Source organism: Neofelis nebulosa, chromosome 4 (assembly GCF_028018385.1).
Source record: "Neofelis nebulosa isolate mNeoNeb1 chromosome 4, mNeoNeb1.pri, whole genome shotgun sequence".
Taxonomy (NCBI): domain Eukaryota; kingdom Metazoa; phylum Chordata; class Mammalia; order Carnivora; family Felidae; genus Neofelis; species Neofelis nebulosa.
The window spans coordinates 7340874-7364108 of record NC_080785.1 but is presented as its reverse complement, the minus strand read 5'-3'; the positions used below and the strand labels follow the sequence as shown (position 1 = coordinate 7364108).

At 46.2% G+C, this 23235-nt stretch overlaps 3 non-coding genes across 3 annotated transcripts; all 3 read right to left on the bottom strand.

Annotated features, from left to right (window-relative positions):
* Nucleotides 1–6848: 6848 nt before the first annotated feature.
* TRNAC-GCA (transfer RNA cysteine (anticodon GCA)) lies at nt 6849–6920 on the bottom strand. Its single transcript has one exon. It is a non-coding gene; the product is annotated as a tRNA-Cys (tRNA).
* Nucleotides 6921–9284: 2364 nt separating this feature from the next.
* On the bottom strand, nt 9285–9356 carry TRNAC-GCA (transfer RNA cysteine (anticodon GCA)). Its single transcript has one exon. It is a non-coding gene; the product is annotated as a tRNA-Cys (tRNA).
* A 9167-nt stretch (nt 9357–18523) lies between these two features.
* Nucleotides 18524–18595, bottom strand: TRNAC-GCA (transfer RNA cysteine (anticodon GCA)). Its single transcript has one exon. It is a non-coding gene; the product is annotated as a tRNA-Cys (tRNA).
* Between the last annotated feature and the right edge of the window lie 4640 nt (nt 18596–23235).

Here is a 23235-nt window from a genome sequence, read left to right as displayed (position 1 = left end):
ATGCGAGCATGCTCTCTCTCTCTCTCTCCGTCAAAATAAATTAAAAAACTTAAAAAGCCTCAAAGAGCTCACTGGTTAGATAGGAACTAACTAGTTAGATAGCTAACTAGTTAGATGGGTGGAGATTCAGAACAAATGCGAAACATGGGGCAGCTGGGTGGCTCGGTTGATTAAGCGTGGGACTTCGTCTCAGGTCACGGTCTTGCCGTTTGTGAGTTCGAGCCCCGCGTCCGGCTCTGTGCTGACAGCTCAGAGCCTGGAGCCTGCTTTGGATTCTGTGTCCCTCCTTTCTCTCTGCCCCTCCCCCACTCCTGCTCTGTCTCGCTCTGTCAAAAATAAATAAATGTTAAAAAAAAAATTTAAAGAACAAATGGGAAACAGGAAGAGAAGCTCTACATGAGAAGCTGCTTTGGGCCTCAGTCCAGAAGAGGCAGGGGAGAGCCTAAGTGAACTTCTGGAAGTCTCTCAGGACTAGGGGCTAGAAGTCTGGGCCCACCTAGAAGGTAAACTGAATGAAAATAGCTCCTGCAAGAATTTGTAGCTGGTCTTTGTGTCATTCGAATGGCCCAGAAAAGTCAAGCCTTGAAATTATCTTAAGGTATCCTGACTGCTAGAGCCCCTCAAATACCTGCAAAAAAACAAAGGAAGGATATTATCATCTCCACCTGGCTTCAAATTAGTCCTACAAATACATTTTTGAATACATTGTTCAGTAGGCAGTCAAGAATAACTATGTACACAAGGAGGCAAAAACCACCAATAAAAATCAATAGAAAGAACAGGCCACAGAACTAAACACAGGAACTTTTGTATTAGAACATCCAGAAACACACTATACAAAGATAATGCTTACTGTTTTCAAGAAGGTAAGAGACAAGCTTGAAAATTTCAGTAGGAAGCTGGAAAGCATAAGCAATAACTAAGAGGATATGAAATGAGAACATAGAAATTTTATATCTACAAATCAATAACTAAAATTAAAATCTCAATGGGGGTGCCTAGGTGGCTCAGTCGCTTAAGTGTTAGACTTCAGCTCGGGTCATGATCTCATGGTTCGTGAGTTCGAGCCCTTCAGTGGGCTTTCTGCTGTCAGCACAGAGCTGGCTTTGGATCCTCTGTCCCCCATCTCTCTCTGCCCCTTCCCCACTGGTTCTCTCTGTCTCTCAAAATAAATAAATAAACTTAAAAACAAAAACCTCAATGAATACGTCCATGTTACTCTCAGTGAATAGTTTCAGCCAAAGAGAAAATCGTGAATTAGAACATTGGAACGAAAAACTGTCCATTAGAAAGCATGCAGAGAGAAAAGCATAGCAAACACAGAATACAGAGTAATAAATTTAGAGGATACAATGAGAAAGTCTCATGTACATTGAAATGGACTCCTGGAAGAGAAAATGAAGTAGATGGAATATTTGAGGAGACAGAGGCTAAGACAGTTTTGCAGCTTAGGAGTTACTGTAGTAAAATTGCAGAAAATCAGAGACAAGAAACTCACAAACATCATGAAAAGAAGACCCATTACTTTCAATGAGTTCCAATGAGACACAACAGTGAGTTTTCAAGAGCAACAATGGAAACCAGAAAGCAGTGGAATTGCATCTACTGAAATACCATAACTGTTAACATAAAATTCTGTACTCAGGTAAAATATCCTTCATGAGTCGAAGGTAAAGTAAAGACAATTTCGGACAAATAGAAACGGAAAGAACTCATCCACAGTCTGCATGTGCTAAAGGAAATTCTAAGCGGTATATTCTAAGCAGCAGGGAGATGATTTGGACGGAAGAACGGATGTAGGAAGGAAGACAGAGGCAGAGAAACAGTAAATATCTGAATACATCTAAGTGAGCGTTGACTGCATTAAAAAAAACAATAATGAGGTTGACACAACTTATGGAATAATGAAAAAGGCAAAAGCTGCATATAGGTTGGGAGGAAAGTAAATGGAATTAAAAGTATTGTAAGATGCTTGTATTACTTGTGTAGAGGGTAAAGCCATTGGTTAGCCATATACTTTGAGAAATAGCTATGCATATGGAGAAGAAACATCATTTATATTTTTCAAACTATCAGGGGGAAATAATAGCATTATAAAAATCTCAGTCAAACAAAGAAAGAAAGGGAGAAAAACAAAAACACTATAAATTGAAAGCATAAAATAAGGAGGTAGATTTGAATACAAATACATCAGCAATTACATTAAAAGTAAATAAGTTTAGTGCCCCAGGTTAAAAGACAAAGATTATCATATTGGGGTTAAAGCAACCGACGAACTATATTCTATTTACAAAAGATACCAACTACAACCTGAGGTTACAGAAAGATTAAAACCTAAAAGGATGAAAAATATATGACTGCAGAATATTAACGAAAAGAAAGCAGACAAAATAGACTTTAAGACACGAAATATTGCTCCCACCCTGGATTTCAAGGATCAAAGAGCACCCGCTTGGACCACCCACTTCAGATTTCCCCACCGGTGTCCCAGACTCCATCACTACAGTGACTTCTCAGTGACAGATGACCTTTCTCACCTCCCCCAACTCCACAGTGTCTAAGCAGTCACTCTGCACAACCCAGTACAGCTTTTCTGGCCCACGGGTCCTGTCTTCATGCTTTAATAAAATCACCTTTTTGCACCAAAAAAAAAAAAAAAAAAAAAAAAAAGACACAAAATGTTACTAGAGACAACAAGATCAGTTATTAATAATCAAAGGCTAATTTATCAGGAAGATGTAAGAATTCCTAATCTTTATGCTGCTAGTAACACAGCTTCAAAATATGTAAGGCAAAAACTTGACAGAATAACAAAGAGAAATAAACATTTAGAATTAGAGTGGAAAATTTTTACATACCTTTCTCATTAATGAACAGAAGGGAGCAGAAACATCATGAATAATTAAAAATTTTGTTTAGTTTCTTTCCCCCATAGCTTTATTGAGGTACAATTGACAAATAGAATCGTAATATATTTAAAGTGTACAATGTAATGATACGATTTACGTATAGATTGTGAAATGGTTACCACAATCAAGTGAATTAACACACCCATCACCTCAGATAGTTACCTTTGTGTGTGTGTGTGTGTGTGTGTGTGAGAGAGAGAGAGAGAGAGAGAGGATGCTTAAGATCTACTCTCAGCAACTTTCAAGAATACAGTACAGTATTATTATTATTATTTTTTTTTTTTTTTAAATTTTTTTCAACGTTTTTTATTTATTTTTGGGACAGAGAGAGACAGAGCATGAACGGGGGAGGGGCAGAGAGAGAGGGAGACACAGAATCGGAAACAGGCTCCAGGCTCCGAGCCATCAGCCCAGAGCCTGACGCGGGGCTCGAACTCACGGACCGCGAGATCGTGACCTGGCTGAAGTCGGACGCTTAACCGACTGCGCCACCCAGGCGCCCCTACAGTACAGTATTATTAACTATATTCACCATGCTGTACATTAGATCTCTGAAACTTATTTATCTTATAACTGAGAGTTTCTACCCTTTGACCAACATCCCCCCATTTCCTCCACCCCTCAGCCCCTGGCAACCACCAATCTACTCTCTGTTTCTATGAGTTTGACTTTTTAAAAAATTCCACATATAAGTGATACCATATGGTACTTACCTTTTTTTTTTTTTTTTTTTTTGGTCTGGCTTATTTTGCTTAGTACGATTCCCTCCAGTTTCACCAGATGGCAGGATTTCCTTCTTTCTAATGGCTGAATAATATTCCACTGTGTATGTGTAACATTTTCTTGATTCATCCATTGATGGACACTATATTGGCATTTAGAGAAATACGTATCGCTTTGAGCAACATGCTGGAAAAGAAGATTAAAAATAAACTAAGAATCCATCTCAAGAAGTTAAAAAAAAAACTGGATGAAAGAGCACTATGAGAGGAGAAAGAAATAAAAGAACAGAAATTAATGAAATAGAAAGCGAACACACAGTGAACAGGATTAACAAGGCCAAAGTTGGTTTTTGAAAAGAAAAGATGGATTAACCTCTGGTGAAACTGTTAAGAAAAAGAAGAAAGCAGAAAAAGATAAAGCAATATTATAAATCAAAAAAGAAAAACTGCAGATTCTTTAGACTTTAAAATAATGATTATTGAGCACTATGAAAAATTAATATATACAAAATTTTTAAATCTAATAAGCATAAACAAAGAACTTACTGTGAGGCAGGCATGATTTTATGTACTTTAAAGATTATTAATTTATCTAATTTTTGTAACCTCTCCACAAACTAGGCACTATCATTGTACTCATTTCTATTATCATGCCCGTTTTATATATGGCAAAACTGAGGCTGAGAGAGTTTATCAATTTCGCCAAGGCCCCTCTTGTTAGAACCCAGAATTTGAACCCATGCATTATGCCTTAAGAGTCCAAGGACTTTGCCACTATGCTATGCTGAAATTGATCAAGGACTTAAAAATACTACAACTTAACAAAGCTGACACAAGAAAAAATAGAAAAACTGAATAGTCAGTCATCTAAGTTTTTAAATAGTTCTTTTATTCAAACTGTTACTTGAAACCTTTTGATAAAAAAATTCAGACGAGATGGTCTTACTGGCGAGTTTTGTCTCATACTTAAATAAGCAATAACTATTTTTACGTAAAAATCTGAGAATAGAAAAGGTGGATACATTCTACAACTCCTTTTGTGAGACTAGCACAATCTTAATACCAAAACCCAACGAGGATGGTGTAAAAAATGCATAGACCAATCTCATAAAATATAGGTATAAGAAATTAAATAAATTATTACCTAACCCAATTCACAAATATATAAAAAGGGTAGGACTTCATGACCAAGTTGGATTTATATCGGAAATGCAAAGTATGTTTAATTTTAGAAAAAGCAATAAGTGAAATTCACTATGTAAATAGACTAAAAGAGGAAAATCGTATGATTACCTCAATGGATCAAAGGGGAGGGTTGATAAAATTTCACATCAATCCATGATAAAAAAAAATTCTTTTAAACTAGAAATAGAAAATTCCTTAATTTGATAAAGACCATTTATTTATTTATTTATTTATTTTTTCAACGTTTTTTATTTTTATTTTTGGGACAGAGAGAGACAGAGCATGAACGGGGGAGGGGCAGAGAGAGAGGGAGACACAGAATCGGAAACAGGCTCCAGGCTCCGAGCCATCAGCCCAGAGCCTGACGCGGGGCTCGAACTCACGGACCGCGAGATCGTGACCTGGCTGAAGTCGGACGCTTAACCGACTGCGCCACCCAGGCGCCCCTGATAAAGACCATTTATTAAAAGTATAGTTCACAATAGGTACTTAATGGTGAAATGTTGAGAACTTTTCATTTGAAATCAGAATGAGTCAAGATATCTGCTATCAACATCCTATTCGACATTATACTGGAGGTCCTAGTCAGTATGAAAAGGTAAAAAAACAAAAAGTAAGGATTGGAACAAGGGAAATAAAACTTCCAAACTACTTAGATGATACGAGTATATACATAGGAAATTAAAAGAATCAACAAATGAATTATTAGAATTAATGCGTGGTTAGCAACACGAGTAGCATGTACCCTCCATTCTTTTATCCCCTTTTGCTTGGCAAAATCACTCTTAAAAACAATTTTTTTTTTAACATGTATTCATTTCTGAGAGACAGAGAGGGACAGAGCACAAGCAGGGGAGGGGCAGAGAGAGAGGGAGACGCAGAATCCGAAGCAGGCTCCAGGCCGTCAGCACAGAGCCCGAGGTGGTCTTCAAACCCACAAACTGCGAGATCATGACCTGAGCTGAGGCCAGAAGCTTAACCGACTGAGCCACCCAGGCGCCCCCAAATCACAACTTTTGAAATGATATACTAGAAATTTCTGTATTCAAATCTTAAAATTCTAAAGTTAGTCAACATCTTTATCTTCCTCCCAAATTACATAAAGACACTGTAACTCTTATGACTCCATTCTTTATATGTTATTATTAACCAGTATTTTTGTTTTATATTTAAAAATTTTTTTTTTCAACATTTTTTATTTATTTTTGGGACAGAGAGAGACAGAGCATGAACGGGGGAGGGGCAGAGAGAGAGGAAGACACAGAATCGGAAACAGGCTCCAGGCTCTGAGCCATCAGCCCAGAGCCCGACGCGGGGCTCGAACCCACGGACCGCGAGATCGTGACCTGGCTGAAGTCGGACGCTTAACCGACTGCGCCACCCAGGCGCCCCTTTGTTTTATATTTTTAAAAAAACAATAAATTAGATCTTAGTATTGCTTTAAATGGTCAATGATTTTTAGATTTATTTACATATCTTATCATTTCTTTGTTTAACATTCCTTCTTATATCTTAGACCTCCCATTCTGGGATCATTTTTCTTTTCTCTAAAGTAGATATTTAAAATTTGCCTTAGCGAGGGTCTGTTGGCAGGAAACTCTCTCAGCTTTTGTATGTTCTTGAAGAATAGTTTGGCTGGAAATAGAATTCAAAGCTGACTGTGATTCCCTCTCAACATACAGAATGTGTTATTGTGCTGTCTTCTGGCTTCCTCTGCAACTGCTGAGAAATCACACAACAGTCAAAATATTGTCCTTTTAGGGGTGATCTCACATTTCCCTCTGGCTACCTGCAAAGGACAGAGTCCTCGCCCTCAGCCAGGAGACCAAGTGCACCCTGGAGAGTGTGGGGACCAGCTGAGGGGCGTGTGGGAAGATGGGAGGAGGGGACAAACACATCACCTGAGCAGAACTGCCCGCTTGGGTGTGTGTGATCTCTGCTTCTGCACCCTTTGCAGGAAAACTCAGAAACCAGATTCAGCAAGAGGAGAGGAAATTGGAACTTCTTTACCACCCCTGGTGACCAAAACGCTAGGGGGCACCCAGATTTGAACTGGGGACCTCTTGATCTGCAGTCAAATGCTCTACCCCTGAGCTATACCCCCCACTATACCAGTGAGGCCCAATTAACACCCTTTGCCTCCACAGCCACACCCAGGGCTTAGGCTCCGGGTGCCTCTTCAGCACGGTTGGCTGAGTGGCCAGACCTGCTTTACTGCTCACTCCTTTCCCTGCCTGCGAAGCAGCAGCTTTCACTCACAACTCCGTCCCGGGCGAGGGCAGCAACTTGGGCAGCATTCCCCGACAGCCGGGAAGATCTCTCGGAACATCCGTCTTGTGGGTTTTGTGCTGAGCACCTGCAAACCGAGAATCAAAATGCCCAGTGGCTGGCCAAGCACGAACACCCTGAAAAAGGGAGAAGACACGCTGACTGGAGAAGGGGTCAGAGCTCTACCCTCGGACGCAGGCTCAGGCCCCTCTGCTGGCCTCGGATCTCCACGTATTCAACCCTTTTAACCGCCTGAAGAAATGATTAGGGAAATGATGGCCCCTCAGTTCCAAGTGCCCCTTTCTGGGCCCCGCTCTGCGATGCTGGCTCCGGGACTCTGTAAACCACGCTTATCCTTTGCCAGGGGGCTTCCTGATTGTTCCCCTGAAGGGCTCTTCGGGGGAGCCCGGAGGGTGGGAGAAGGAAGAAGCCCGTGTTCTGCCCGCTGGGGCTCCGGTCGGTGTCACTGGGCAGCGACAGTCCGTCTCAGGAGCGTCCGGGATTGCCACCTGCGGTTTGGCGTTCACGGGACCAGCCTTGCCCCGACTCTTCAGGGCCACCAGTGCCTCCTTAGAGATCTGAGTCGGGGGCCCACCGAGATCCTCCCCAAGCCTGTGAGATTTAACAAGTTCCTTCTTTTCTGTTTGCTCCCCCAGCCCTAGAGTGATAGCGGCCTCTTGTCTTCGAGTTCTCGGAGTTCTGGTGGTTGTGGGTTGAATTGTGTCCTCCCGAGGAGACATGTCACCGCGGCGGTGTGTCCCCAAGCCAAGGAACTCGAAGAACTGCCACCGGACACGGAAAGCTAGAAGACACGAGGGAAGACCGTCCTCTTCAGAGAGGACCCAGCCCTGCCCACACCTTGATTTCAGACTCCGGGCCCCCAGGGCTGTGAGACAATACATTTCTGTTGTTCTAGGCTTCCCAGCTCGTGGTCTTTGGCTGCAGCAGCTTTTGGACCCTGATGCACTGGTTAACGATTATTATTATTTTTAAAATTTTTTAAATTTTATTTATTTATTTATTTATTTATTTTTAAATTTACATCCAAATTAGTTAGCATCTAGTGCAACAATGATTTCAGCAGTAGATTCCTTAATTCCCCTTACCCACTTAGCCCATTGCCCCTTCTAGTAAACCCTCTGTTTGTTCTTCATATTTAAGAGTCTCTTATGTTTTGTCCCCCTCCCTGTTTTTGTATTATTTTGGTTTCTCTTCCCTTAAATTGATCTGTTTTGTCTCTTAAAGTCCTCATATGAGTGAAGTCGTACGATATCTGTCTTTCTCTGAGTGACTAATTTCACTTAGCATCATCCCCTCCAGTTCCATCCTCGTAGTTGCAAATGGCAACATTTCATTCTTTTTGATTGCCGAGTAATACTCCATCGTATGTATAGACCACACCTCCTTTATCCATCCATCCATCCGTGGACATTTGGCCTCTTTCCATCCTTTGGCTCTTGTCGATAGTGTTGCTAGAAACATGGGGGTGCATGTGTCCCTTCGAAACAGCACACCTGTATCCCGTGGATAAATGCCTAGTCGTGCAATTGCTGGGTCATAGGTAGTTTTATGTTTAGTTTTTTGAGGAACCTCCATACTGTTTTCTAGAGTGGCTGCACCAGCTTACATTCCTATGATTATTTCTTTTTTTTTTTTTTAAATTTTTTTTTCAACGTTTTTTATTTATTTTTGGGACAGAGAGAGACAGAGCATGAACGGGGGAGGGGCAGAGAGAGGGAAACACAGAATCGGAAACAGGGTCCAGGCTCCGAGCCATCAGCCCAGAGCCTGACGCGGGGCTCGAACTCACGGACCGCGAGATCGTGACCTGGCTGAAGTCGGACGCTTAACCGACTGCGCCCCCCAGGCGCCCCCCTATGATTATTTCTATTAAATACTCTGCTCAAATAATGGAGGCAGCTTTTGTTTCTGGACTGGACCCTGGATGCTACTGAAATTGGTACCATTGTGGTCCTGGGGAAACAGACCCTCAGAGAGGGCACTGGGGATAGATTCGGTCTTGTCCTTGGTCTTCAAGGTGGCGCTGAGAGCCTGACTGGCCCCTGCATCTATGATGTGGCCATAAATGTGCCGGCTCGTAGACTCTACCAGCCTTGTCCTGTGAAGGGAACTAGAGTTTGGTGTCCACACAACTTGATTTCGTCCTTGCAGTTCAAGGAGGAAAAAAGCATGCTCTCAAAGGGGGCACCTGGATTTGAACCAGGGACCTCTTGATCTGCAGTCAAATGCTCTACCACTGAGCTATACCCCCACCTGCTAGGGGAACTGTGTAATTAATAAACTTCTTACGCTTCCACACGCAAGCTGCTCATTCAGACTCAGAAAATTGCTAGTTCTGTGCAACGATAAATGCACTGTCTTGTGCCGTAACTGTCCTCCTTTTCACGAAAGACACCATCCCTTCTTGGCATCAGCTTGGAAGATCACTGAAGGTTCCATCTGAGGCAACGGAGTCTGTGCCTGGCTTGGTATTTGGGCAGAAGGTGAAGCCCAGAGGTAAGCTGCTGTTTATTGAACAGTGACTAGAATGTTCATTGCCAGCTTTTCAATTTTTGTCATATGAAGGTTTAAATTTCGATATGGTCAAGTTGATCCTTTATAGTTTTTCATTTGGGGGCTGCATTTGAGTGCCTGGATGGCTCAGTTGTTTGAGCGTCTGACTTTGGCCCAGATCATGGTCTCATGGTCTGTGGGTTTGAGCCCCACGTTGGGCTCTATGCTGACAGCTCAGGGCCTGGGGCCTGCTTCGGATTCTGTGTCCCCCTTCTCTGGCCCTCCCCTGCTTGTGCTCTGTCTCTCAGAAAGAAATATTGACTTTTTTTAAAAAAAAGAAAATATCCTTCCTTGGGTCAGGATGGCATCCCTGTCCTCCTTTCGGGCTTGCGTGTTCAATACAGCTGTGACGCACCTGCTGATTTCTGGTGGAAACAGAGGCTGACGCCCACTGCTGGCTCGTGCCAGTGGGTGCGACGGTTTCTTTCTCATGCCGGTTCTGCAGCTTGCTTTGGGGCACTGCTCCTAGAAGTTTAACTCGGAGACTCAGTTTCCACCACTCTTCCCTAGTGAGATATATATTCGTAATGAACTTTAAAGACCCAACCTAGCTTCTGTTGCCGGTACCTGAGGGCCCTGACTGCCGTGGCGAGCTAAATCCCCAAGTGCCTTCTGTTCCACACGGCCAACAAACACGTCTCCAAGGGGGAGGAAGTGAAGCAAAGCCTTCCCAACTTTCTGCAGTGAAGGCTCAGCTTTATTTTTATTTTCTTAAAATCTGTCATGGCTCAATACCAGTGCACTAGACTTGGCTTTGAGACCCTCCCTCCAGCCCCGCACGACACCAGAGCTGGCTGCCATCGGATCATTAGAATTTATAAGCATTGACACCGAGTTCACGGACAACACGTTGAGTGGCACCAGTCCCAAGGACATGTTGACCGTGAACTTCTCCGGAACAGAGGGATGGCTTCACTGCTCTGTTAGGATAGTTATGGGACCCCTCTGTAGAACCACCTTTTCCAACGGGTCGAAGATTCACACTCCACCGGTTAGGAACTGCGTTCAGCTGCTGGTAACTGACTAGAAATGAGAGTGCTGTTGTGCTAAGGGGTGCACACTCACTACGGTACCGTGCATTCCTAGCGCGAAAGAAAGGAAGTTCCTGGGGGGGACTTATAGGCAAGGAAGCTGCCAAATGCACATGGCCCCTGAGCTCTCTTTATTCCACAGAGGGGTGGGTGTGGACCAGGTAGAGTTGGGTGCATCCGGGAACGTGCACGCGTAGAAGGACCTTTCCTTGGGCTGCTCTATATTGTCATGGGGGAGCTAGGAAGGCCTCGGGAACACCTGCTTGCCCATAACGATGGGAGTTTCCTGGTCAAGAAAGTGACCGTGTTAGAAAAGCCTCCTTCTCATGACTAATTCGGACCAACTGAGCTAGGGACTTGATATGTTGTTGATGGGGAAAGGACACGAGCCTTCAGAGTCATCTTGATTTGTGGTGTAAACAAGCTAGACATATACACCTTTCTTTTGGAAACCCAACGTGTGTGGGGTGAGCAGACCAGGACTGGCATGGCCACTCTGGGGTGTCTTTAGGGACACAGGCTCCTTTTAGCTCTCTGGGCAGCCTTTCTTGAAATGTGGATCCCATCCTCAAGGTTGACCCATGGTGCAAGTTGGCAGCTGGTGCTCCAGCCATCACATCTATGCTCCAAGTGGGAAGCAGGAGTAAAGGCCAAAAAAAGGGACATGTTGTGTTTGTCTATCTCTTAAGCTTTCCCAGAAGTCTTGTCCAATGATTGCTTCTTCTCCCTTATTACCTCCCGTAGCCAAAGAGAGGCCAGGAAATGTGGTCTTGTAGGAGGGACATAACTGCTGGGTAAAAAAATCAGGGGTCTGTTACTAAGGAAGAGGGGAGAATGTATATTAGGTAGTTAACTGACGAGCTTTGCCCCTTCCACACACACACGTATCTGTGTGCATACACACGCACGTGCGTGTAGCACAGTTTCTACTTTTTTTTTTTTTTTTTGGCAAAGGGGGTAAAATGTAGCCAGTATCTAGGGTCACCCCGTTGCATGACCTCAGGGTGCTATGTAATTGGTGGAATCGTATAATACACACCCTGTATATCTCTACGTGGCTGCCCTATCCGTAACCAGTTCGGAGCCCGGAGCCTGCTTTGGATTCTGTGTCTCCCTCTCTCTCTGCCCCTCCCCTGCTCACACTCTGTCTCTCTCTCTTAAAAATAAATAAACGTTACATTTTTTTTTTTTAATTGTGGTAAAAGACCCCGGACATAAAATGAGTTACCTTAACCACGCTTAAGCGCACGGTTCAGGGGCATTAAGTACACGCACACTGTCGTGTACACAGCACCCCAAACATTTCCTGAACTTCTCCATCTTCCCCAACTGAAAGCCTGTCCCCATTCAGCAATAACTCCCCGCCCCTCGCCCCCAGTCCCCGACAGCTACCCTTCCACTTTGTCGCCATGATTTTCACCGCCTCATGTAAGTCAGCCCTTTTCATACTCGTTTGAGTGGCTGGATTTTTATCATATCTTTTATTGCAAGCTGCCTCAGATTCAATTTTTTTTTTTTGAAGCAAGCTTGGGCTAAACAAATAAAATCTGGATGGTAATAATTAGGCACGAGGGAAACACCCAGAAAGCCTGGGGCAGACTTCCTCTATCCCTTTGGGAAATGAGCGTGGCTGAGGATGTAAACATGAAACACAAGAGAAATGCCACAGGGGGAACATTCGAGTCTTTTACTACATGTTGGAAATCTAGATTCCAGGAGGCTGGGCCTACCGGGGAGCAAGGAGCTGCCCTTCCCCTGGAGTGAAAGGCCCGTGATATAGAGTCACTTGGATTTGAACCAAGCACCTGTTGGTCTGCAGCAAGGAAAAGCCCAGGGGTGGGCGCAGTGGGAGGGCCCGGGGCTGGGCACAGGATGCTTGCTCTCAAATAGCCCCCAGCTCGACGGCAGTATATTTTTCTAGTACTGAGCCATCATTGTGTTTCTGTTTGACTCTTTCCTGGTTATGTTGTCCTATATTATTGGACAGGATTTTCTATTATTTTTTCTAAGTTTATTTATTTACTTTGAGAGAAAGAGAGAGAGCACGGGGTGGGGGGGGGGCAGAGAGAGGGGGAGAAAGAGAGAATCCCAAGCAGGCTCTGCACTGTCAGCACAGAACCTGACGTGGGGCTTGAACTCACGAACCATGAAATCATGACCTGAGCCAAAACCAGGAGTCAGGTGCTCAATCGACTGAGCCACCCGGGCACCCCAGGATTTTTCTGTTATTGTATTTAAATGTCTCTGAAGTGAGATTGGCCTTCCCCGGTCCAGAAGGACAGTTCGTTGCTCAACAGCATCCGAGTAGCTGCGGTCCATACTAGAACCTCCCCACAAGCTCTCAAGGTCCCCGTATAGGAGGATGGAGGCTAGTCAAGCTCCCAAGACGCCAGACACATCCAAATGAGGTGTATATGTGGCACTTTCCCTTTATTCAAAAAAAAAAAAAAAAAAGAGTCAAGAGTGTTGGTAAGTGGATGATTTTTTTCCCACGGTTATCAACAAGGCTTTGATGAGTGTGAACATAACCCGTTGCCCACTTCTCGTGGTTTCCCGAGGACTGATTCCTAAAAGTGGCACGCCAGGCTCCAAGGACGTGGCTCACGGCGGCGCTTCTCAGCAAGCGTGGCCGGTGGCTGTCCTGTGCTCTCCGCTTCTCGTCCCTCCCCTGTGGTCCTGCCGGGTTTCCACGTCGACTCTGCCCCTTCCGGAGGGTTCACCGTCGGCCCCGAAACAGGTGTCCAGAAATCCTGAACTGGCAGAACTTCAGTGTAGTATGGAGCTTGGCTCCCAGACATGCATACCAGACCCCTGAATTTATAGATGAGACCTGATTTGACCTGGTCCTCAAGACCCCCCTAATTAGACTCTCCAAGACAGACACCGAATAAGCCAGAATGCCCTCCAGGTTACCTGGGAAAACAGATTAGCTCTCAGAAGGTTGCTCAGTGAAGATATGCAGTCAGAGCAAATGGAATCGAATGCTCCTGAGGGTTTTTTTTCCTCAGGCCATGGAACATTTTCACGACTTATTCCGGTTCCAAAGTACTGTCCCTTCTCTAGAGGCCACATCCTCCAAAGTGGGAATCTCGGTGTGTTCTCAGTGACTTGTACTAGGTCGCTGCGTCCTGTCACCCCCTTTCCTGACCACATGGACCCCCCCCTTCTCCGTCTAGTCTCTCAACTCTGTGACCTGCTTCTGAATCAATCTTGTGACCTCTGTGTATCAACCTGGGTCCACAAATCGAGGGCTAGAGGATCCATCACTTCATTTTTCTGTGAAACAATTTGATCTCTCTTTTGTGTCCCGTCCTGTTGAATGACAGAAATTTAGTCACCCAACACTGGGGCCCCGCACAACTTCCCCTGTGCTGCACTTAAGTTCTGCTGCCTGGAGAAGTCACTTTGAACGATCTTCCCATAATCACGACTCTCGGGGTCATTTCCGCTGATGGCCAGTCCTGTCCATTTTTTGCCAATTCTAGTTTTACTCCCACGGGCCAATATCATCTTCAAGTTTCAGGGGTATCACCATCCCAAATATAAACAAAAGTGGGAGGGGGTCCCGGGAGTTGGAGGGAAGCACTTTCCCCTAATCTCTGGGCGAGATGAGTCATTTACCCAATCCCCGAGGCGGGGACCCAGCTGGGGCGGGGGGCACAGAGTAGCCAAGGCTCATGAACGTGCCCCGTACACTTGTCACCTCGCCCTCTGTTGCTAGCGATGCTCCTGATGTTAAAGGAGCCCAAAACCATAGCGACTGGTTCTATGAGCGGGCGTCTTTGTTTCTCCCTGCTTGTCAGCAAAGTTCCTTTTGAGAAGTCGGCCTATCTCCCTGGCGCTAAGAGGAATAAAGAACATTGTCCCCCTCACACGCCAACGCACGGCTTATTTATGTCAGATACAAACCCTAACCGGAACCAGAAAATGAAAAATCGTATTGTTTTTTAATTGGGGGGACATCATTTCCTTCTGTTATATTCAAAAACGCTTATCCATGGGAAAGGAATTTTTAAATTTTTATTCTGGAACATCTCAAGTATATACAAATGTAGTGGCATCCATCATCCCGTGTCTGGGCTAGGGTTCTCCACAGAGACAGAAACAGAAACGAGAATGAATGGATTCTTAAATGCATATTTTATGTGTTTCAATCAGTTACGCTCGTTTTTCTTTTGGGTCCTCCAATTGTCCCACCTTTGGCTCTGTCCACGTGACACGCTTCTATCAGTCTTGGGGAATTTCCTTGTTTCCTGTGGGGGTGAGTGTGAGGGTGTGTGTTTGCGTGCGTCTGCGCGAGCAAACCGAGACTGCCAGGCTGGGCGGGCCGCCTTTAAGGAGGCATCGAGCCCCATCACAGAGGCTGACTTGTGTTTGCAAGGTGGAGGGGGGTGGCCCCCACTGGACAAGCGTTGGCTGGAACTTGCCAGGCTGGGAAGGACAGGTTCGGGTTGTGGAGGAGCTTGACTCCCAAGAGAACACGGAGTCTTTGGAGAGGACTCCTGGAGACCCTCGAAGGACCAGGGCTCAGGCCCGATGGAGGGGAGTCCCACAGAAGCTTCTTGCCTGGAAATGGCTGGGGCCGACCTGGCTGAGGAGTGGGCCTCAGTACAGACTTTCCACGCTGGAGATTCTGGCAAAACACAGAACAGAGCAGGACATTCAAATGGACCCATGCTGGGTTCCCCTCCAATCTTGGTGGGTGAGACTTCATTTGTTTTAAAACTGTAAATTATAGTTGGGGCACCTGTGTGGCTCAGGTGGCTAAGCGGCCGAATCTTGATTTCAGCTCAGGTCATGATCTCACAGCTCGTGAGATCCAGCCCCGCGTCAGGCTCTGCGCTGCCGGCGGAGGGCCTGTTCGGGATTCTCCCTCCCTCCCTTTCTCTCTGCCCCTCACCCGCTAGCTCTCTCTCTCAAAATAAATAAACAGTAAAAAAATAAAACTGTAGATTGTACTTTTGAAAGGTAAATACTGAAGTCACAGGATTCACATGACACGATGTACAAAAGGCACAAAAAAGTATGCGTGGAAAGGCACTGTCCCACGTGTCCAGGTCACGAAATGTCAGTGCCGAGACGAAATGAGCTAACAAGCCACGGAAAGACGTGGAGAAAGCTTCGACGCCTGGTACTAACCGAAGAAGCCAATCCGGAAAGGGTACATCCCGTACGGCTTTCCAGAAAAGGCAAAGCTATGGAGATGGTAAAAAGTTCAGCGGTTGCCAGGGGGTTCAGGGATGAGGAGAGAGATTAATTAGGCAGAGCACAGAGGATTTTTTTCCGGGGGTGGGCGGGGGTGTGTGTGAAAGTACTCCGTGTGATCCTGTAGTAATGGATACATGTCGTCGTACATTTGTCCAAACCCGTGGACAACAGCCAGACTGAACCCTCGGGTCCACCGTGCCCTTGGGTGATTGTGTTGTGTCCCTGTGTGCTCATCCCGGTACCAGATGCCCCACTCCGGTGCGGGATGTTGACAGCGGGGAGGCTGTGTGCTGGTGGGGGGTGGGGAGGCGGGGGTATATGGGAAATTTCTGCCCCTTCCTCTCAATTTTGCTGTGATCCTGAAACTAAAAAAAAAAAATAAGATCTTAAAAATAAATAGATTTAAAGAATAAAATGAGAAAAAAGGCATGCGGTGAAAATTCTCCCTCGTACTCATCTGACAAGCCTCCCGCTCCTGGTGCTTGGAGGAAAGCCATGCTAGCAGTTTCTTTTACAGTCTTCCCCGGTCTGTACATGTAATTAACCCATAGGCTCTCTCGGATTTTTTTGATAAACACAAATGGTGGTGTGACCGACGCACTGTATCGCCCTTACTTTTCTCACGTAATTTAGTTTTATATAAATAATGGCATTCCTTGCCGGCAACCATTCCTCTCCATAGGGGGTGAACTTGTCCCCCCAGATGGGACAGAGCCTCAAAGCTCTCGGGAATGTCATGGTGTGACAGCAGTGAATAGAAGGAATTTTTGGGATAATTGTAAGGGACCAGGGACACCCGGACTTGAACCAGGGACCTTACAATCTGCAGTCAGGCAACTTGCCCCTGAGCTATACTCCCCGCTAGAATAAGCTACCTTGCTCAGGACTTCTCACTTGGGTACCACACCCAAGACCCCTGTGGAACCGAACCTAATGTTTACTGAACACTTCTAGTGTGCCAGATAAACTATTCTAAGCGCTTTATATACAGAGAGGTAGATAGGGATCTAGATAGGTCTATACCATTTAAAAACCGTTTGTGCCCGTGCTGTCGCCCCCCCCCCCCCCCCATCAGCATCCTCGTCGCGGATGACGATGACACAGGAGATCAAAGCAACTTGCCCCACCTGACAGAGTAAATGACACAACGAGTTAACCCCCACTTTACTCAGACCCCTACCTCACACTCATCTGAAGAGCTTTGTCTTCTAAATATTTTTGTGGCAATATCTGTCTTCTAAATGCTGTGTGGAAGAAACATACCTTGAATGGACGCAAAAAGACAGGCACTATGAAAATTTTGTGACTAAAACATTTACATATGGCAACACACACACACACACACACACACACAGAAATTAGCACCAAGAATACTCTAATTAGCGTATTTTGCCCCGAGCTTCCCAGTTGCCTTAGCACCCTTATTAAAGCATTTTCATTAAATGTACGAGGGTCTGCAGAGAAAATTGAAGGTGGCTGTCCAGGGACCTGGAAATCCGTGGGTTTCCTCCACCTTCCCAGAGCCGCCTGCCTACTACCGGGGTCTCTTCTCTGTAATTGGGGGAGCAGCCCACCGCACTGTGGGGAGCAGAGGAGCCTCTCTGTACCCTGACCAGCACACCCACCTATCCCCTCCAAACTGCTAGAAGCAAATGGAGGCTTCCCCCGCTCAGGAGCTGCCCACCGTCTACATACAGGTGGCTGGTTCTGATCAATGGGTGCCTTGGAGGAAACTGCACACCAGATTTCAAAGAGTCCCCAAATCCCACAAAACATGAAGTATCTCATTTATAATTTAAAAAAAAATTTTTTTTAACGTTTATTCATTTTTGAGAGAACAGAGCATGAGAGGGGGAGAGGCAGAGGGAGAGAGAGAAAGAGAGAGACAGAATCGGAAGCAGGCTCCAGGCTCTGAGCCGTCAGCACAGAGCCCGACGCGGGGCTCGAACTCATGGGCTGAGAGATCATGACCTGAAGTCCCACGCTCCACTGCCTGAGCCACCCAGGCACCCCTATACGTTTTTATATTGATTACATGTTGAAATGATAACGTTTTGGATATATTGCATTAAACATATGGCACTTAGTGTCGCTGATTTTTACTTTATATTTTTAAAAAGTTCTCACTTTTGTTGAGATATAATTGACACACCACATTATATGTTGGAATTGAGAAATGACCACCCTCGTAAGTCTAGTTCACATCCATCAGTTATATATGTTTTTCCTTGTGATGGCAACTTTTAAGATCTACTCTCTTAGCAACTCCCAAATATACAACACAGTACAGTTATCGACAACCACCTGGCGACCCCGGGACTTCCTTGTGACCCCCTTCACCCCATCGGGCCCTTTTTGGCTTTATTTAAAGTGCCTACTAGAAAACATAAACTTACAAACATAGTTTGCGTTCTACTTCCGGGCTGGGGTAGACCTTGGCCTCCGCAAGGCCGACCTCGCTGGTGGGCGTTGCCTGTGACCCCAGAGCCCGGCCCCCTCCCCCAAAGGATTGGCTCCGTGTTTCTCTCTGGTTCGGAGCTCTGGGAGCTGGGCAAGAAAGGACGCCGGTGGTTGCTTTCAGCTCCACGTTGCAGCCAGGACGCGGGATAAAACACACGGCACACACAGGGGGCACCCGGATTTGAACCGGGGACCTCTTGATCTGCAGTCAAATGCTCTACCCCTGAGCTATACCCCCGGGCTTGCGTGCTGCGTCTCACGCACGCTCTTCTGCGCACGCAGCCACACCCGGCCCCGCCGGCCTCGGCGCCCTCCGCGCCTCCCGCTTCGCGCCAAACTGGTCTTTCTTCCCCGAACCCCCGCTCGCTCTCTTGCCCGAGTTAGGTGGCTCCCCTGATCTTGCGCCACAGCCGGAGGCAGCAGAGGTTCGGGACCCTCTCCTTACCTAGACCCCGAAACCCAGGCCTCCTGGAGCCCCTCGCCACGCCCAGCGCCTGGTCTGAGAGCGCGGGTCACCTGGGTTTTCGCCTAGCAGCTTCTCTCGTCTGCCCCTTTCCGCCCTTTCTCCCCTTTGCCCTGCTTCTCTCCTCTTCGCCGCCTGTCCCTCCTCTTCCCACTGCTCTCTGATGTCACTCACGGCCCTGCGCACCACTCTCCTCTCCTAGTCACCGAGACCTCGTGAGCCCCTTACCAAATCAGGTATTGCCTTCCCCAAACTAACGCCTTACCTGGGCTGTATGTAAATGGCAGACCAGGCCCAGTAAATACAACGGGAACGGGTTGGAAGCTACGAGAACTGTGAAAGTAACAGGTGCACCACGGGAGGACTTGTCCTGGTAAATACTAGAACAGCTACTGAAACACACCACTGAAAACAGCCTAAGGACAGAAACACCTGAAACCCGGACCTGGGAATCCACATGGTATAGACACAAATGTCACAAAATAACTGCAGATGTTTACCGAGCAGCCATTATGTTCACGACGGCCCCGTAAGGTTAGGGCCTATGATTCTTATCCCCATTTTACAGATGAGGAAACCAGGCACCCAGATGTTACATAAATAGCCCAACGTGAAATGACTAGTAAGTAGGGCTGCAAACTTAAGCAGTCTGGCTTGCCCACACGCTTCGCCACAGTGTTTTACTTGCGTGATAGCTATGGCAGTCATAAACGCATAGGGGAAAGGAAAGGTCATTTGTGTAAATTATACTAGGAGAATTCAGTTGGCCATTTGGGAAAAATAATTAAAGTAGCAACTAAACTTCTCTTTGTATAACAAAATAAAGTCCAAGTGGATTAAGCATTATGTATAAATAAATGAAAGGACAAGGGTATAAATGGATATTTATACTATGAATATGAAACTGATTTCTGAACAGCAAGGAAAGCATTTCACTGGATAAGTCCCAACAGAAAATGCCGATAGATTTGGCGATATAAGCATTAAAAGTTTAAGTATATGAACAAAATCAAAAGGTTAATAGCAAGTTGGGAAAATATTCTCATCATTTACGATAGGCAAAATATTACAAATTAATATCCTTCACATGTAAAGAGCCCACATATAATGAAAAGGCCATCAGGGATGTGTTCAATCTCAGTAAATCAGAATACATCTTAGTAAAAGCAAAGAAATACAAATTAAAACAACATTATAATATTTTTCATCCATCAAATTAGAAAAATATTTTTCTGCAATAAAATGTGTTGCTTTCAAAATCAGAAAAACCAAGAAACATTACAAACTTAAGACTATTCCCTTCTAGTAACTGTAAGCAACACCGTCTCTGATTGCCATAACTAATAAGTAATTGCTTTAAGATCAAAAGAATCAGTGGAATGCTAATTTGGGAAATCTGCCTTACAGTTCACATATAGCTCATTTCAGCTTTCGTAGGAATCGTTATTTCCATCCTGAAGATGACACAGCCTCAGAAAGTTGCCAAAAGACTCAGTTTCAAGACCTTCTGGTCCGAGTCCATGGCTGTTCCCACCATACCACACTTCTCCTGTCCTTCTGTGGGGAGCGGTGGGTAACTGGAAGAACAGGAAGGCGGAATCGCAGGAGGGTGGAATGAGTTACCGCCTCATCTGCCGTCTTGCCCCCATCCGTGTTAGGATGTGTGCCAATCTAAAATACTAACAATGGCGCCGATATGTTGAGTGTTGGCTACGTTGGAGGCACTCACGTACCTCTTCTCATTTAATCCTCCCAAGGACTCTTTGAAGTAGGTACACTTACCATCTCCTGTGAAGCAGCTAGGATTGCCCCCATTTTGCAGATGAAGAAACTCGAAACCAGAGGGCTTAGATACTTTCATTCATTTAATGAATACTTAGTAAGTACCCACTCCGTTCCAGGTTCTAGTCTAGCACTGAGGGCTCAGCAGTGAACGAGGTAAACTAACAAGGTCTCTGCCCTTCGGGCCCCTGTAATTTCCGAGAGGTGTGGGGGGAACAGACAAGAAAACAAATAAAGGAACCAGATCGTTGCAGATACTGACATTACAATAGGAACACAAAGCAGGGTGATGTGATGGAAGATGATGGGGGGTGGGAGGGAGGGGTCAGGGAAGTGACCGTTTGAGTGGAAGTCTGAATGATCAGCCAGCAGGTAAAATGCGGATACAGAGCTTTTCAGGCTGTGGTACGGTGACTGCCAAGGCGTGAAGGCAGAAACTAGCTTGGCAGGATGGAGGGGTGTGAACAGTGCCAGTGTGGCTGCGGCAAAGGGACAGAGCAGGACAGGGGTTCAAGTAGAGGTCAGCGAGGTGGGGGAGAGTCAGATGGTGGGCGTTATTTCATGTGCCACCAAGGGAAGGGTGGAACCTGGACTGAATACGGATTGTCTCCTCCCGGGGACCAGGGATGGGGCCACTCAGAACTTCCTAATGGGCTCCCCCGGGTGGTGTCAACACGGGACCTGCCGTCTCTGGCACGATTGCAACGGGCTTCCCGTGTCAGTCTGTCAGTCCCTTTGGCTACAAATTTAGGTTTGTTATTGTTCATTCAGTCCACCTGGTCCCTGTCCTCATGGAGACAACTTTCTTTTTTAAAGACATTTTTAAAAAAATGCTTATTTTTTGGGGCGCCTGGGTGGCGCAGTCGGTTAAGCGTCCGACTTCAGCCAGGTCACGATCTCGCGGTCCGTGAGTTCGAGCCCCGCGTCAGGCTCCGGGCTGATGGCTCGGAGCCTGGAGCCTGTTTCCGATTCTGTGTCTCCCTCTCTCTCTGCCCCTCCCCCGTTCATGCTCTGTCTCTCTCTGTCCCAAAAATAAATAAAAAATGTTGAAAAAAAAAAATTAAAAAAAAAAATGCTTATTTTTGAGAGAGAGCACAAGCGGGGGGAGGGCAGAGAGAGAGAAAGGGAGACACAGAATCCGAAGCAGGCTCCAGGCTCTGAGTTGTCAACACAGAGCCCCATATGGGGCTCGAACCCACGAGCCGTGAGGTCATGACCTGAGCTGAAGTTGGACGCTCAACTGACTGAGCCACCCAGGCGCCCCAGGAGACAACTTTCTAATGGAGGACACACACATGTGATCAGGGACGTCTTCAGCAGTAATCATGAGGACTGCCATGGACCCATGTGGGGCGGGATGACCCTAGTCTGTGGGACTCCAGAAGGTTTCTCTGAGGCAGTGACATTTCCGTAACACCTTGCAGGAAAAAGGGAAGTTAGGCGGAGATGAGCCGTCCAGGAGGACTGTGCAGTTCAGCTGGAGGCCTGGGCCAGAAGAGTGAGTGAAGGCCAGGGTGCCTGAGACAGCTTTTTGTGGGTTAAATAGTATCCCCCCAAATTCATGTTCGTCCAGGAACCTCAGCATGTTGCATTATTCAGAAATACGGTCATTGCAGGGGCACCTGGGTGGCTCAGTTGGTTGAGCGTCCGACCTCGGCTCAGATCACAATCTCACGGTCCGTGAGTTCGAGCCCTGCGTCGGGCTCTGTGCTGACAGCTCACAGCCTGGAGCCTGCTTCAGATTCTGTGTCTCCTTCTCTCTCTGACCCTCCCCCGTTCATGCTCTGTCTCTGTCTCAAAAATAAACATTAAAAAAAAAAAAAAAAGAAATACGGTCATTGCAGATTTAGTTAAACTAAGATGAGGTCATACCAGATTAGGGTGGGTCTTTAATCTAATCAGACTCTTGTCTGTATTTTTTTTGTTTATGTTTATTTTTGAGAGAGAGAGCCTGCATGAGCAGGGGAAGAGCAGAGAAAGTGGGGGAACAGAGAAAGAGGGTCCCAAGCGGGCTCTGCGTTAACAGTAGAGAGCTGGATGCTGGGCTCGAACTCACAAACCGTGAGATCGTGACCCGAGCCAGAGTCAGATGTGTAACGGACTGAGCCACCCAGGTGCCCCAGGACTCTTGTCTTTATAAAAGGAGAGACACATGAGGAGAACACCATGTGAAGACACACACATGCACGGAAAATGCCATGTAATGACAGAGGCAGACATTGGAGTGATGTGTTTCTAAGCCAAGGCATGCCAAGGATTTCTGGCAACCGCCAGAAGCTAGAAGCGAGGAACAGATTTTCCCCTCAGTTTCTGTTGGGCAAAGCCATCGGTTTGTGGAACTTTGCGGTGGAAGCCCTAGCAAACGGATACGTGGCCTCAGTTGGGGCTGGAGAGCTGGGCGGAGCCTAGTGGGCCCTGATGGGATTCTGGAGTTTTACTCTAAGAGCAATGGGGGAACCGCTGCTCTTACGGTGACCCACAAAAGAAGGCAGTGATCAAATCTGCATTTTCAGAGGATCCCTCTGGCGGCTCAGTGTCTCAAAAGGATTCAGTCCATCGAGGGTGGGGCCCCACAATATGACCCAGTCCCGGCTCCAGTGCCTTGCCTGGTCACACGGAACCACACACCGTTG